Below are 15,139 nucleotides of genomic sequence, written 5' to 3' on the forward strand. Positions count from 1 at the left end.
GAATGGCAATAAAGTTGCTTTCTGAAATTTGTTTGGTTCTTATTTCTTGAGTGTGTGGGACTTGACAAGGGGTTATGTTTCCTGCATTTCTGCTCTCCTCTCATGTTATATTTGCATGTTTATATTGTGCACTGGGAATCATGAGTCGGGCTGCATGAACCAGAAGGGAGGAAGGCTTAAAATGGAGCAGTGGACAACATTTCAAGCCACTGCTCAATTGTCTTTCCTAACAGAATACCACTGGGGAGAGGGGAAATTGGGATTCTTTTTCTCCACAGCACGTGGCTTGATCCAGCCCATTTTCATTTTTGATTTTGGGGGGAGGCTGGCTTCTCCTCCAACAAATTTGGTCCTGTTCTATACAATTTTAGGAGAGTTATTCTGCTGATGTGTAGACAGAGTCCCAATCTCCTTTACATAGCTGCTTAGGCATACCAGCAATTAATCTATTGTAAAATACACAGAGGTTTCATTAAAAACTAAAATAAAGGTACTTTTGGATGTTAAAACCAGAAAATACTAGAACTGGACAAAACGTAAGAAACACAATGAGCTACGTCAAACCAATTCCTTCTTGGTTTGAATTTCTACTTTATTATGCAAATTACATACATACAAGAGCAGTACTAGGCTTAAAACAACCACACTTCTTCCCAGTATGCAGGTGGTATCAGATTTTTCCTTTTTCTGGCTCCCACATTCTGCTGGCATAGGAAAAAGAATATGTTTCATCAAGGCAGTTTAAGGAACCTCTGCATGATTTGGTTTATTCAATTCGGGGAACAAAAATGTAACGGTAAATCTTGCAAACTTTATACAATAACTTATATTAGGAACACGTAATTCGAGCAACTACGATCCTGTTGTAATATTAAAGCCCTAAGAAAGGCAGCAGGTTGTATAGTTAACTCCTTATAGGCAAAACCACTGCCCTAAAACTATGCAACCTACTACCTCTTCCTAGGAACCCCACCACTTCTTCTGTAATTCTTCTAAAAAAAGAAGTCATTGTGAAGAAAGGTTATGCACATCTTTAAAGATTATGCAGTATAAACACATGCATGTTCATTGTGCAAAGATATTGCCATTGTTCATTTGTGGTAAACAGGAAACATCCTTAGGTGTTAAATGTTTTGACATCATATCAAATGATTAATATATACACAAGTATATCCCCATTCCATTTGAAACAGAACAATGGCTACTTTCTTAAACTACAATTCAGCTTAAGTAGAATATTTTCAAAACAGACATTCAGTAAGATCATGAACCAATACACAAACATATCACATATACTCCATCCCTCATCAAGTATCTCCTTCAGCAGATAAAGACAAAATGACCCTTACAGCCTTGTGTACATAGTTTGCCACTAAAAACAAAAACATACTGTAATTTCTATTATAAATCAAACTGCAAATAATCCACGAAGAATACTGTAGAATTTTTACTCCTCAGGGAAGGCAATAGATTGTATAGTTATCTCCTGAAGAGGGCAAAATAACTGCCCTACAACTATACAATCTACTACCTCAACCTGATAAGAGAAACATACTTAGAAAGTAAATTTGTTCTGAGAATATGCCTTTGAATTTGATCCTGAAAAAAGCTTGCACCAGGAAGCTTTTGTTTCACATATCTCCTATGAGGCTGTATGAAAAGCAGCAGGCCTTTTGAATGATGGAAAACAGGTACTATGGACGGGGGGGGGGGACTCTCAAAACTGGTCAAAAGTAGCTTGAACACAAAAGATTTGCTTTTCTGAGCTATTTCCCCCTCTGTCCTTCATACCGCAGTCCAACTTTGATTGTTATTAATTATGGCACTGGTGCAAGTTCCCTGTTGCTCATGTTCTTGCTTCTTTGAAATAATGTTCAATTGTGTACATTATCTACCATTGCAACCATAGTTCCAATAATAAAATCAGACTAATGTTGCTGATGACTATCTGCCTCCTTAGGAAAGACAGTAGACTGTATAGTTATCTCCCAGTGGTGGGTATGACCCTAAAACTATACAACCTACTACCTCATCCCACAGAGCAGTATCTTCATTTAATAGATGGCAATGTCTTTTTAAAAAGGATGCTAAAACAAACATCTCTCCAGTTGTTTAACAATCTATTTTAAAAGCCTTTCTTTCCAGTTAAATATCTGAATCATTCAGTCTTAGGAACTTCTCTGGATGAAGAAATTAAGTTGATTGCAAATACTGATGCAAGGCAACTATTGTACAGCGTTCTTCATTCTATTCCACTCTCAAACCTAAAAGGAGGAAGGAAAGTTAATGAAAACCATCCTAAATAAATAAAAGCATGCAACTGCAATTTCAGCTATAAGAAATGCCAGATTTTATGACAATACATAAATAGCACAGGAAACTAATCTTATTCTTTATACTGAAATAAAATGCAGGTTGTGAATAAACAATGTTTTGGTGCATTTGTTACACTGAAAATTGCTCTGGTAAATACTAACATTCACATTCAAGTGCTGGAAATTTTCAATTATCTATAGACATGTTTAAAATCTAGGGTTTTTTTTCTCCATCTCAAAGAGATGGGAGAAAATAACTGATGCAAAACTAAGCAAGAAATAGACAGGGACAAGTTGGGTGAAAATGAATAACCATGGCAGTAAATATTGGGGAAATCTCGAAACTTGAATCCTGCATATGCCCACTGAAAGCCATGAAATATCTATAGTTTAAAACCACAGAACCACATAAGGAATCAGAATCTAAACTCTGTTACTATATTTGAATAGATAATCCAAACAGTTGAATAAGGCTTATACTCAATGTCAGTAGGTATCAGCCTCCATCTTTAAGAATGTGACAAGTTCACCTTGCAGTATTCTGGAAAATTTATCTAAAATCCTTAATAACTTTACTAAGTGTATTATAGGTATGGCTTGTGTTTTAGTACATTGGGAATGAATTGAACATATTATACTTTCTTCTTTGCTCAAAGAAGTGAAGTGTGTTCAAGATGCATATCATTTTAAAAATATATAAAGAATTTTCAGATTTTTCTAAACTGTTCTGCACAAATAGGACACCACAATTTCCTTAACACTCTATATTACTGTTGATATGCTAGAATGGATTTGTGGAGTAGGGACATTTATTTTGTACTGTCAAGCTAGGAGCCAGCACTTCCAATGTCATGAAATGCAACATATATTTACAAACACAACCTAACCATATTACCACACAGGATGACAATAATCACTCAATGTCTAAACCCTACACTATAATCTCAGAAAAGAAACTGATTTTTAGTATTTCAAAAACTGTTGAATATATAGCAACATAGGTCAATGCTCTTGCTTTTTTGCTTTTAGAGTTTACATTTCTGCAGCAGGTCTAGTCTTATCTCCCTACTGAATACCTACCTTTCAGAAACATTATAATTTGTACATTATTGCACATATTCACTAAAAACCATAAGCAAACTTAATAATGGCTCCTAAATATTTTAATGCTCCCAAGATATCTCTTCTAAATCTAAAGGTTTCCCATTCATTTATTTATAATAATATCAACTAAGATGTTTTTTTTCTTCCTAGAGTTTTTCCCGCAGGTGCAGGGCCCACTTTGTTCACATCAAACAAATGTTATAGAAGAATGAAGGATATAAAACACTTAGGACATTATTATACCTCCTTTTCTTTATTTGTATTACACAATTGGTATTATTTGTCTTGCATAAAAACTAATTAGGTGTCTTCCTATCAAGTAGTGAATGAATCGATGTCTCCACACCTGATGAAAAATGAGTGTTTCAGTACACTACACCAACAGAGCAATGGACTTTAGCTGTGCAATTGGAGATCCTCTATGGAACTTTCTAATCAAGACAGATGTACACAACTCCTTATAGAATGAGGACTATGTGAAAAAGTAACCCCTTCAATTAGTAGAAAACAGATAGGATGGTCCCTTCTCAAGAATTTGTTTTGCATCATACAGCATTTTACTAGGGAAAGAAATTGCAAGGGGAATGGGAAATCCTGTGGTATAAAAAATTCTACTCACATGATGTTGGATTATTTCTATATAATCCCAATTACTGGATATAACATAACATCTTACATCCTCATCTGTTAATAAAATTATGTACCAACAACTGCATAAGCAACAAATTCTATTTGTTTCAGCAGCAAACATTTAGTACTGTAATGTTACTGCTACTGAGCAGTTAATAAACTATTTAACTTATAGGTAATTATATTCAATTGCTTCTTCATAAGGACAAATATAAAATTGAAGAGGAAGGATTTGTTTCTTCAAACAACTTCATACCATTTCATGTCTTTATTTAAGTTAATCCATCAAGTTGCTCAAAATTCATAAACTTCTATGAAGGACTAACGTAGTACTGGCTTCACTTTCAAGACAAAATGTTGTCTATTCCCCCCACCAACACCTGCACATATACATAAACACTTGAGGTTTACTGGCAGCAGCAATCATTCAGCGTTTGTAGCAAACAATCAAAAGGCATTCACCATTTGGTTATTTCCAAAGTACTCTAATCTTATGTTACTCTAGGAAGATGCAGGTGGAAAGATCAAATTCACTGAAAGCAGCACCCATGGATATTTGACAGTTGCCTGAACTAGAGTTCACTTATATACTAATTTACTCCAATTAAAATGAAAACAAATCCCTTGCAACCTGCTTTGTTTAGTAAATCCTTACTCAGAAACAGACATATTAAGTATTTTAAAATTTAAAGAGCCAAAGTTTGCTTTGAAAATTGCTATATAAACTGAATGGTTCTATATCCCATGAATCTCAGCCTAACATTAACATATTCCCCACATATTCAAATTCTTGTAAGTTCCAACTTTCTTTGGTCTTAGAAATAAAGCCATCAACAATCCTACCACTATTCACAATTAAGGAATCTTTTTGGAAGTCTGGCTTGGCTTAAGGTAAAAGCAAATCTGTCTATTCCATGGCTTGTTATTTTTATGTTACTGGGACAGTATTTTGTAGCCATGACATTTTGTATTAAACTAATCTATGTTATCAATATCTATTTCAGTATCTGATATAACAGTTTTCAAAGAATGTAAGAGTTGTTTTTTTGACAAATTACTAATTTAATTACTTTCAAGACACTACATGTTCAGGAAGCAGTTTTCTGACAGATTTCATCTTAGATTTGACTGTTTCTGGAGAAAGGAAAAAACTTTCTACATTCCCTCATCATTTCAAACTAAGACACCACACGGTCAGTTTGAAAAGTTAAGTTTAACTTGACAGGATCAAAACTCTTTAGTGGCAAAAGAAAAGGCTTGAACACACTGTTTTAAAGTACTTTCCTTTACCACTTTCAAAGACAAATACAGTCACCCCACTCAAGGCCAATGCTCCTCCTTTCCCAGCTGTAAAGAAACAGATACACCTTGTCAGCCCTCAAGTAGGTAATGGCACTGTCATCCCATGTAATGAAGTTTCACTTGAGAAGCAAATTTTTGCAACTTGGCTTCCAGCCCCAAAGAAGATACAGGAAGGACATCTGAAAAGTAAGATAGCAGCATCCATTAAAAAATCCACTATTCCCAGATTATAATTGCTGAAAGTCTATAAAGTTTGAATTGGAGGTAAAGTTGTATCAGAAAGAACAACTAGGGCACTTGCCAGCAAGAAAAGCAAAACCGAGACTCAAAAACCATTCTAGCCTTCACACCTCCAACAAGTCACAACTTGATCTGTTGATTAAAATAGCGGGTGGCTTAAATAAGGAGCGCCACAAAGTGAAAAACTCCCCCTACCTCTGACGAAGTTACACTGCTTCAAATTCAAACTACTTAGTTTTCCAAACCCGAGACTATACAAATCAGCTAAAGAGGCGCCAAACATTTGACTGCCAGATCTCCTGGCGACCCGATCCCCCAGCTGTCTCCCGAGAAGCAAGCCCCCTCTAATGAAAGGGAGCAGGCTGCCAAGCCAGCGTGGACAGGATTATTCTCCGATCAGGCGAGACACAAGAAAGACCGCGCGGGAAGGAGAGGCGGTGCGCCTCGTGGTAGCAAAGTCGCTTGCCAAGAAGCAGTCCACCTCCGTTTTGGCCCCGCTCCGGCCCAGAAGGCTTCGTCCCATCGGGAGCCCCAGCCGCCGAGCGGCAGACCTTCCCCCATCTCTCGCGCTCGCTCCCCGCCCGGGCTCTCGTGGCCCGGCGCTCGAGCCAGTGGGGGAAGGGAGGGGGCTCGAAGGCGCGCGCGAGGAGGAAGCTGCGACAGGGCTCGGCCGGCAATAGGCGGGAAGTGGGGCGCCTCCGGAGATGGGGCGGGGCTTGCCCATCGTGCCTGGGAGTCCCCGCCGCAGCATCATCTCGCGCCCCACCCCCTTCCCATCCCTCCCTGGCAGCCAAGGTCTCCCTTGCCCATCTCGAACTTGCTACGGGAAGTGACGCGCCACCCAGGACAGGCACCTCCGGCCAATCGCAAGAAGGACCACAGCCCAGGGGCCAATCAGTCGCTGCCGAGGGGCGGCGCTCCTCGGACCTTCAGGTTTGTCAGGGAAGGCGCGGCAAGGAGAGGGAGGGGGCCGAAGGGGAAGAAAGGATGCAGGGCTAAAGCGAGCAGAAAGAAAGGGCGGGAGGAAGCGGGGAAACTTCTTTTCTTTTCTCCCTCCCATCCATCGTCTCAGAAGTAGCAGAAGGATCGCCTGAAGGCCTAAGCCGCTCTCTCGCGCAGGCGAAACAATCCCGCTCCCTGTGCGAAAAGGCCAACCTCTTCTTTCGCTGCTCCCGTCTCCCCCACCACCTCGCGATCACACGACCGTTACCTGCAGCACGGTGATTCCCGTCTCTACAGCACCACCCAAGACCCGGATGAAGTCGTCGTCGGTAGCGGCAGCGGGGCTGCTACTGCAGCAGTGCTACCGCCTTTCACAGCGTTGGATCACGGGAAAAAAAAACGGATGACGTTCCACCCCCTCCCCAAAGCGCCTCAGAAAGCTCCGCCTTCCAACCGTGTGGCCAATTAAGAGGGCGGGCAAGCAACCCGTCCGTTACCACGCTTGGGTACAGCCATTGGCGTAGAGTCGGGATAGCTCCGCCCCCGTGATAGATTCCGAGTTCTGATTGGACAAGATGAGCGCTCCTTGTAGCAGCGGCTGGTTTCCTTACCTGGTTGGGGCTCGAATTCTGCGGACCTCGATTCATCTCCTTCATTTTTGTCTTTTCCCAAGGCGGGAGAATGTCTTCCCATTGACTGGGAGGGGGGATGCTGAGCATCGATCTCTGCGTAACACACCATCCTTTCTTGAAGATGAGTCAGAAGAGAGTCCCGCAAGTTTCGATGTCAGCATCCACGGAAATGCAACTGTACTCTTTTTTTGCACCCAGCACCTAAAAAAAACTAAATTAGGATCCGCCCCATGCGATCTTACTCAGGAGCAAATCTCATTGAGATCCTCCTTAAAAGGTTCTCTGGTCTGGTCGCATTCCTGAACTGTAAACGACTACGGCAGAAAAGTAATGCAATAATCAAGTAAAATACAAGCATGGCTACTCAGTATTTAACAACACCGCCACCCCCGAGTTCAGCGAGGCTTACTCTTAGGTAAATTTGTATAGGACTGCAGCTTCCATTACTTCTGCTGCAACGTAATAACGGCATGGCAACCTCTCGGGCATGCGGAAAATGGAACCTAGGAAAATGGAACCTTCCGTGGAATCGGAATTCCATGGAATTCGATGGAAGTGCGCTTGGAATTGGGTCAGACGCTGAAAATTGACAGTTTAAAAAGGGGTACGTAAAGCGCAATGAGGCACTGGTGATGGACTTGGAGAATACAGGCAGCGTGAGAAAAATGCAGTGTAGATGTGTATGATTCTTTTGATTGATTACTTGCCTTCAAGACGTCTATGACTACAGGAAAGAAAAATCTTGCTGCTGCTTCATCTGTGATTGCAGCTTTATTACTGCTGTAACTGTGCTATTTGCATATAAGTATCTTGTGGGAGCAAATTTAAGGCAGAAGACATTTTCTCTCTTTTTTTTTTCTTTTTCTTTACTATAGTGCTAATTCTTCGAATTTAATCTCCAAAAGCTATATACTGCATAACTTACCCCCACACAATAATTAAATTCTGTATAGCAGATTCAGGGAACTTTAGGCTGCACAAGAGCTGTTTCATAATAGACACAGTATATGCAATGGCTTGTGTACTGTATTTGTGGGTTCACTTCTGGCTGTTGTAAAAAATGTTCAAAGCGCATGACTTTAAGGCTTAAACAATTCCACTGCTGCTTTTCAACAGGAATGCTGAAATGCCATATGCTTCTTACTGTAAAGCATGTGATATTCTATCTGCAGTGATTGCTTCTTCCATGCATGAGATCCCAAGAAAGCATTCGTACTTCAAAAGATTAAAAAAAAAATAGCAGAAGTTCACATGAGGGGATAGAAGCTGTTAGTTTTACTTCCTCACTTTGAACTTTTTTGTAAAGGGAGCACCATCATCATTAGGTTCTTCCTTTTTCTTTTTGTCCTCAGCTTCACTCTGACTTTGAATGAATTTATAATTTTTTAAAAGTCTAATTCTGCATCTGGATATTGAGATTGCATTAGTAGGCTTGGTTGGTCATTTCTACAAGGCAATCAACAGAGAATATTGTGTTCTAGGAATCTTCCAACTCTCTGTTATTAATACTTAGTAAGGAGTAGAGAGCATACTTTGCATTCGGGGCAGAATTCAAAAAGGTCCAGGACTGGATTTGAACTCAGGGCAATACAGACTGTCTGTGTCATAGAAATGTATATAAATGTAGACAGTTATCAGAAGAACCTATCACTCATAGCATCTTCTATAAATATGTAGAAAATCTCCACATTTTTCAGGATAAATGCAATAACCAACCTTAAAAACGTAATATTAATATTTCTATAGTCCCAAGGGCTACTAAAACAAGAGGAAGCAATAAAGCATTTATGAGGGCTCAGTGATCCATATCACTTGAGCATTAAATTTGCCTTCCAGGAATCTTTTTTATTAACCAAGCTAAAAGCTGGGCAACACCATGCTTGGAGCTGTTAAGGAAAAATAATCATGCTAGCTCATGAAATAATTTAAAGTGATAGCCTCTTGTTCCTGTGCGTTTTTTCATTCACACGATCATTGATGTTTCCCTAATGAATTTCCTGTTACAGTGAAAATAGAACTGCTGTTGAGATTGGTGCAAATGTATAAGCCATTATGTTGGGTTAGGAGGTGGGATTTTATCATTTGCTCATGCATTGTTGTACAGAAACTAGTCAAACATTTTCTTTAAATATTTACTGAAAGATACTGAAACTTCAGTTCTATGTTCTATCACAAGAGGGAGCGTGAGTTCCACTTGTGGGGGGGCATTTGGGCATACAGTATATGTACAATAGGGAGAACATAGTATTGAGGATACTGTTGTACTGTACACTGTTTTAAGCCATTTAGTTATAATATGGTAAACATATGGCCCATTTAAGTTCTGTAATTCTTGAAGTACAGACTCACTTAGGGAGAATGAATTCTTACAAGCCTCTGCAAGGAAAAATATTTTACTTCTAATGTTGAGCAGAGTCATTTTTTTTAAAGAGTCACAGGAAATAAGAATGAATATTACTGCAGCCTTACACTGTTTAAATTTGGTTGAGGTATTAGACTTTTTGCATTGCAATATCAATTTCATTAATGGATTTTTCTGAGAAAATAATTCATATGGTATGGCAACTTAGAACCAAGTCTCACTGTCATTGTGCTCCCAGTAAAATAAGTGCAGAATTGTACTTAAACTATTTTATATTTGGGCTCTGAAATTATAGGATCTGCACAATTACTTTCCTGTTGCCATATAATACAAGTAGCAATAAGATAAGAAATTACTCATAAAAATTCCATAATTAACTATTTTTGAAATGGAACATTTTTGTTCTCTGACTGCATTAGTTTGAATCTATCATTTTGATTGATGGAAGCTGACTCAACAAGGAGTGACAATTAGTCACTATCCAATAATAGGACTTCTATTTTTGTTGTATATAACTTTGTTCTGTATCTTATATAGTGAAATGTTAATGGGATAAAAGAATTCAATTCTTGTTTTTAAAATTACCCAGACTGCATTTTTCAAATATTTGTTTGCCATGCAAATGGTGAAGAGCAGATTGTATGACATTTGCTGTTGGAGTCAAAGATCCTATTCAGATATGTCCAGTAACTTAGGCACTCTTAAAATATCCTTGTGGATCTGACCATTGTTATGATTAAGTCTGTAAGTAGTATGCATACAGCCTGGACAAACATTTCCATAGTAATTTCCCAGATAGGCTACCATTAGCCACACTTTTATATGTCAATAGGTATCTGAAACTGAGGGAGGAAAAAAAAAATCTGTCCCACCTGCATTCTAGAGAGAAAGTTGAACCTTGATCATCATCCAGAGTTGTATCACCCAACCACAATTTTATTAAATGATTCTTTAATAATTCTCAGTATGTTTCTTACAACTCTTTTATCAGTGAGGGAATATTACAATTCTTATGTTATTAAGGCTCTAAGTAATGTTTGATTCCCATTTTAGAGGTAAATGAACTGAAGGAGAAAAGTAATGGCCCTAAATTGTTTTTCACATAGTTGTCATAGGAGTTAAGAAACTTGCATTCCTTGTATCATAAACATAAGTATTGCATTTTATGATGCAGTGTAAAATATAGTACTGTACATGCATTTCATGAATGATGCCATGCCATATGCTGTCTTTTAAAATAAACGTGGTTTATATACTTGCATATACCATTCAGTACTATTGCAGTATCTATATGTTTGTGCATATTTAGTATGTGTATTTGAGAAAAGATCCAGCAGTCAAAATACTGAATTTGGCTTCTTGGATAGATACAAGATCTAGTGTATTTAACTTTACTTTTGTTTTTATATAATATGGAAAATCACAGAGAGACAGCAGAATTCAATGTTACACAAGAAAAGATCCGGCTGGATCTTTTCTCAAATACACATACTTAATATGCACAAACATATAGATACTGCAATAATAATGAATGGTATATGCAAGTATATAAACCACTTTCATTTTAAAAATGGATTTTGCCTTTCCTATCACTCTCCCTCTACAGTCCACCATGCATACGGAAAATCTGGTTGAAGACAGATTGATAGTGTTGGGAAAACGACCTCTTTCTGTTTCAGGAGCAGAAAGTGATTCTACGTTAAGGAATCATTAGATTCTGCCTGGAGTTTCCCGAAGTTGCCAAAATTGTCTCTAAGGTATAGAAAAGACTAAGTGTTGCTCTTTTAAAGTTCAGAAATAGTCAACTGACATTTTATTTATTTAACCAATTTATATGGCCGCCCTACTCACACACAGTGATTCCAGGCGGCTTACAAAGTAAAATCCCCAATACAAAACCCCCATCAACTCTCCCCTCCCCTGCGGCTGCTGTAAAAACTTGAATTTTGACTTTTTAATTCTGTTAGATGCTGAAGAGGTCTTTGATATGGTTCAGATTGAATTTATGAAGCTTCCATCATCTTTTGTCAATGGATTACAATTTGGATCTTCACCACGTGGCCAGAGGAATTACAAATTTATTTGTTTCTCAACCCATCAAGCTATATTGTTTCCTTTCCTTTCTTTTCCTTTCTTTTTCTTTTTTTTTTCCTTTCGGTTTATGAATTTATAGCTTCTTTTATTAGACAGCCTCAAGATATTAAGCATGTGATGGCACTTTACTGAATAAAATTGCCTATATGCCAATGATGCGGACTTTTTGGATTGTTACATAGTGGCATTACCAAAGCTTATTGAAGTTGTAAAGCAATAAGCTTTATACTCTGGTTAGACACTCAGTGGAAAAAGTTTAATTTGCTGCCTTTCAGATCTACAATATCTGTAGACAACTTAAATTAGGATTTACAACTTGTACAGATTCCATAAAATACTACACTTTATGTTTTTCTCAAAATATATCATAATATGTTGAACTAAATTGCATAATATGTATGCAGTTTCAATAGATATAACTCAATGGCAGAAACTTGTATTAAGTCTCTGGGGTAAGGATAATATAATTAAGATTAATATTACATTGAGTTTAATGAATATTTTAAGAAAGGTCCAATGTTAATCAGATAATGAGAAAATGTTTATGGCAGGCCAAAACCTCTTAGATATCTTTGACCAAATTGAAATTGCTTTTTCATGAAGGCAGCTTTAACCTACCAGATTTTCAGCTGTTCCACTGGATGTTCATTTTGACATACATACATACAATATTAGCCTGTTTGGGCTTTTTGGAGAGCAAGTGTATAACCTCTTTGAAATCTTAGAATGTTTTGAAGTCCAAGTATATTAAACCTGGATCTTAATTTCCAGCCTTGAAAGCTGCTAGACATACTTGATTCTTAATTGGTAAGCGATTAAAATTTTGATCCAGAATCACATGAGAAATTGAAATTGTAGAATAACCCAAGCTTGAAGATAGGAAGAGAGGTGTTCTTGTGGAATGTCTGTGCCAAACAAGGTATATGTTCCTTAAATCAATTTATTTATAATGTTTGTTTTAAAGACTTCTGAGAGATTGCATTCTCAATATGATTTTCCTATAATATCCATTGGGCAATAAATACAGTCGAAACATGTACTGATTAAACAGTGTAGTCCAGATGCTTTAGCAGACCTCAGCAATACGTGCATCCTAGGATTTTTAAAGTTTGTTGCAAAAATAATAATTTAATTTTATAAAGAATTAAAAATAAAAAGAAGGTTAGCATCAGTTATATAACTGAACTGTGGAACAAAGAATTGGAATATCCTATCTTGAAAAAACAACGGGTCCAGATTTAAGAAGCATAAAACATACTTCGTATGACTTAAGAATGAAATTAATTTATCAGAAAATATTATTTTGTGCTGTTGGACTGCTCAGAGAATGTTTTAAATCAGATTTTTTGTGTTGGTATTGTAAAAATTATTATGGTTCTTTATCTCATATGATTCGTCTTGTCCAGCCATAGCTTTCTTTTGGTTTCAAATCATACCATATGTTAATACAACTTTGCAAAGAAAATAATTAATGTAAATGTGATGTTAAACTATATTCCTAGATGTTAACCTATATTCCCAAAATATGAAATTTGTCATTTAATGAAGAGCTTTGGCTGTACTAAGCCTAGAGCTCAGCAAAGCTGATAATCTTACATACTATAAATGGAAAGAAACTTATGCTCCTGATACCAAGGAATGAATATAGAACAAGAATCCATTATCTGTCTTAGAGTCTTTTAATGAAGTCTTTATCTTCTAAAAATGAGAAGATGAAACAGTATGTTTCCATATGGTCTGGGTTTAATTATTAGCTTAAGGATTGAATTAGTTATAAACTGATACTACATGGATAAAATATCAAACATTTTTCTTTCTTTAACTAGTTTCCACCCCTTTTTTCTTTCTGTTAGTTTATTTTAATCCTCATTAATCTAAGTAGATTCCTTTCTCACTGTATAACCACTATTGTATTCTTCTTTGTGTTGTAGTTTGAATTCCACTATTAAAAATAATTCTAAAAAAAGAAAATATCATTTTTAAAAATAAATCTCAGTTTACAGATTATCCTAAGGCTCTGATTGCTGATATGTGCTGCCTGTCAAGTTGAAATGATAAAATGTAAAGCAGTCGTCATCAGTCATTAGTAGCATTTGTTTCAATTCCATTCATTAACATATCATTCATTGACATATCATATTCCACCTTGTAGAATCTTCTCCCCCCAGAAGTGAGATTAGCTCCATCTCTCTTAACATTCCGCAGGTCCCTCAAAACCTGGCTATGTGATCAGGCCTGGGCTCCCAGGGGACCAGGGAGATTTTGCGACTGTTTCCTTAGCATCATCCTCTCTTGTTCCATGTGCTTTTTAATAGTTTTTATAGTTTTAGTAATGACTGTTTTATATGTATTTATTGGTCTTCTTTTTAACTGAGTGTTGTACGCCGCCCAGAGTCACTTTTTTATGAGATGGGCAGCAATACAAATACAAATAAATAAATAAATAAATAATCATTGCCATACAAATCCCTAATATTCCCAGCATTCCCTCACTTTAGTTTCATCCTGAATCATTTCATCACTTTTAATTCCATTTATTCTGCCAGATAATTGCTTCGCCTTCTTCACCAATTTATTTCCATGAAAATGGTTTTGAATTTTCTCTGCCTCTTAATCTTTACCATTCCTTGCTCTCTTTAATTACATGCTTTGCAACCATCTTTTCCTCTCTATAGACATTATATCTAATCTTTATCCCAATGTTTGTTGCAAGAATCAATACTGGCACATTTTGTCCAGTATGCCATGTGTTCATGCTATTCTATGCAAGGTAGGATCACTAATCTAGAGACTTCCTTGCAAGCCCCCATCCCATCAACTAGGCAGCATAAGCTATACTGACATGCCAGAATATTGCCAACTGCGTTATGAAATGTAAGAATGCAGAGCCATTCTCCAACAGGTTATTTCATATTTAGAAACAGTTTTGTGGTTCCAACACTATCACAATATGGTAATAAAGACTGTGTGGCACAGTGACTATAAGAGAGTAGTGTTCACATCAACCTGAGCATCTTGCAAATAATTAACCTCTCTTTTATCACACCCTTAATCTGCTTTACTGAAACCTGTTTTAATTTAAGCAATACAAATCCTGCTTTGTCTCAAACTGTTAAGAACTAGAATGCCAGTGTTGACTAGAGATAGCAAAGTTTTAGAACATATTGAAGGAAAGCTGGTTTTATTTGGAATTATTTGCAACTGACATTCCACAATTGCTACTAAAGATGCTACATGGCATAATGAGGCTTTAACTGCTGTGATGAGAATGAAATATTTGGCATAAAGTGTAAAATGATAGAAGCTGACTCTTTCACTCTCTATCTAGCACTGAATACATTCAGGGTTAGACTTATGGAGCCTTAGATTCCTTAAAACATTGTGTAAAATTGCAAAGTAAACTGATTGCTTATACAGATCTATGAGAAATCTGGGGTAGCAGATTCATCACCCATATTATATAAAGCATTGTAATTCAGAGTTGCAGAGAACTAAGATCTTTGGAAATTCAGCCACAC

The sequence above is a fragment of the Python bivittatus genome, unplaced genomic scaffold (genome assembly GCF_059951505.1).
Source record: "Python bivittatus isolate LINGU-HERP-01145 unplaced genomic scaffold, Pbiv_v1 ctg000080_np1212, whole genome shotgun sequence".
Classification (NCBI taxonomy): Eukaryota; Metazoa; Chordata; class Lepidosauria; order Squamata; family Pythonidae; genus Python; species Python bivittatus.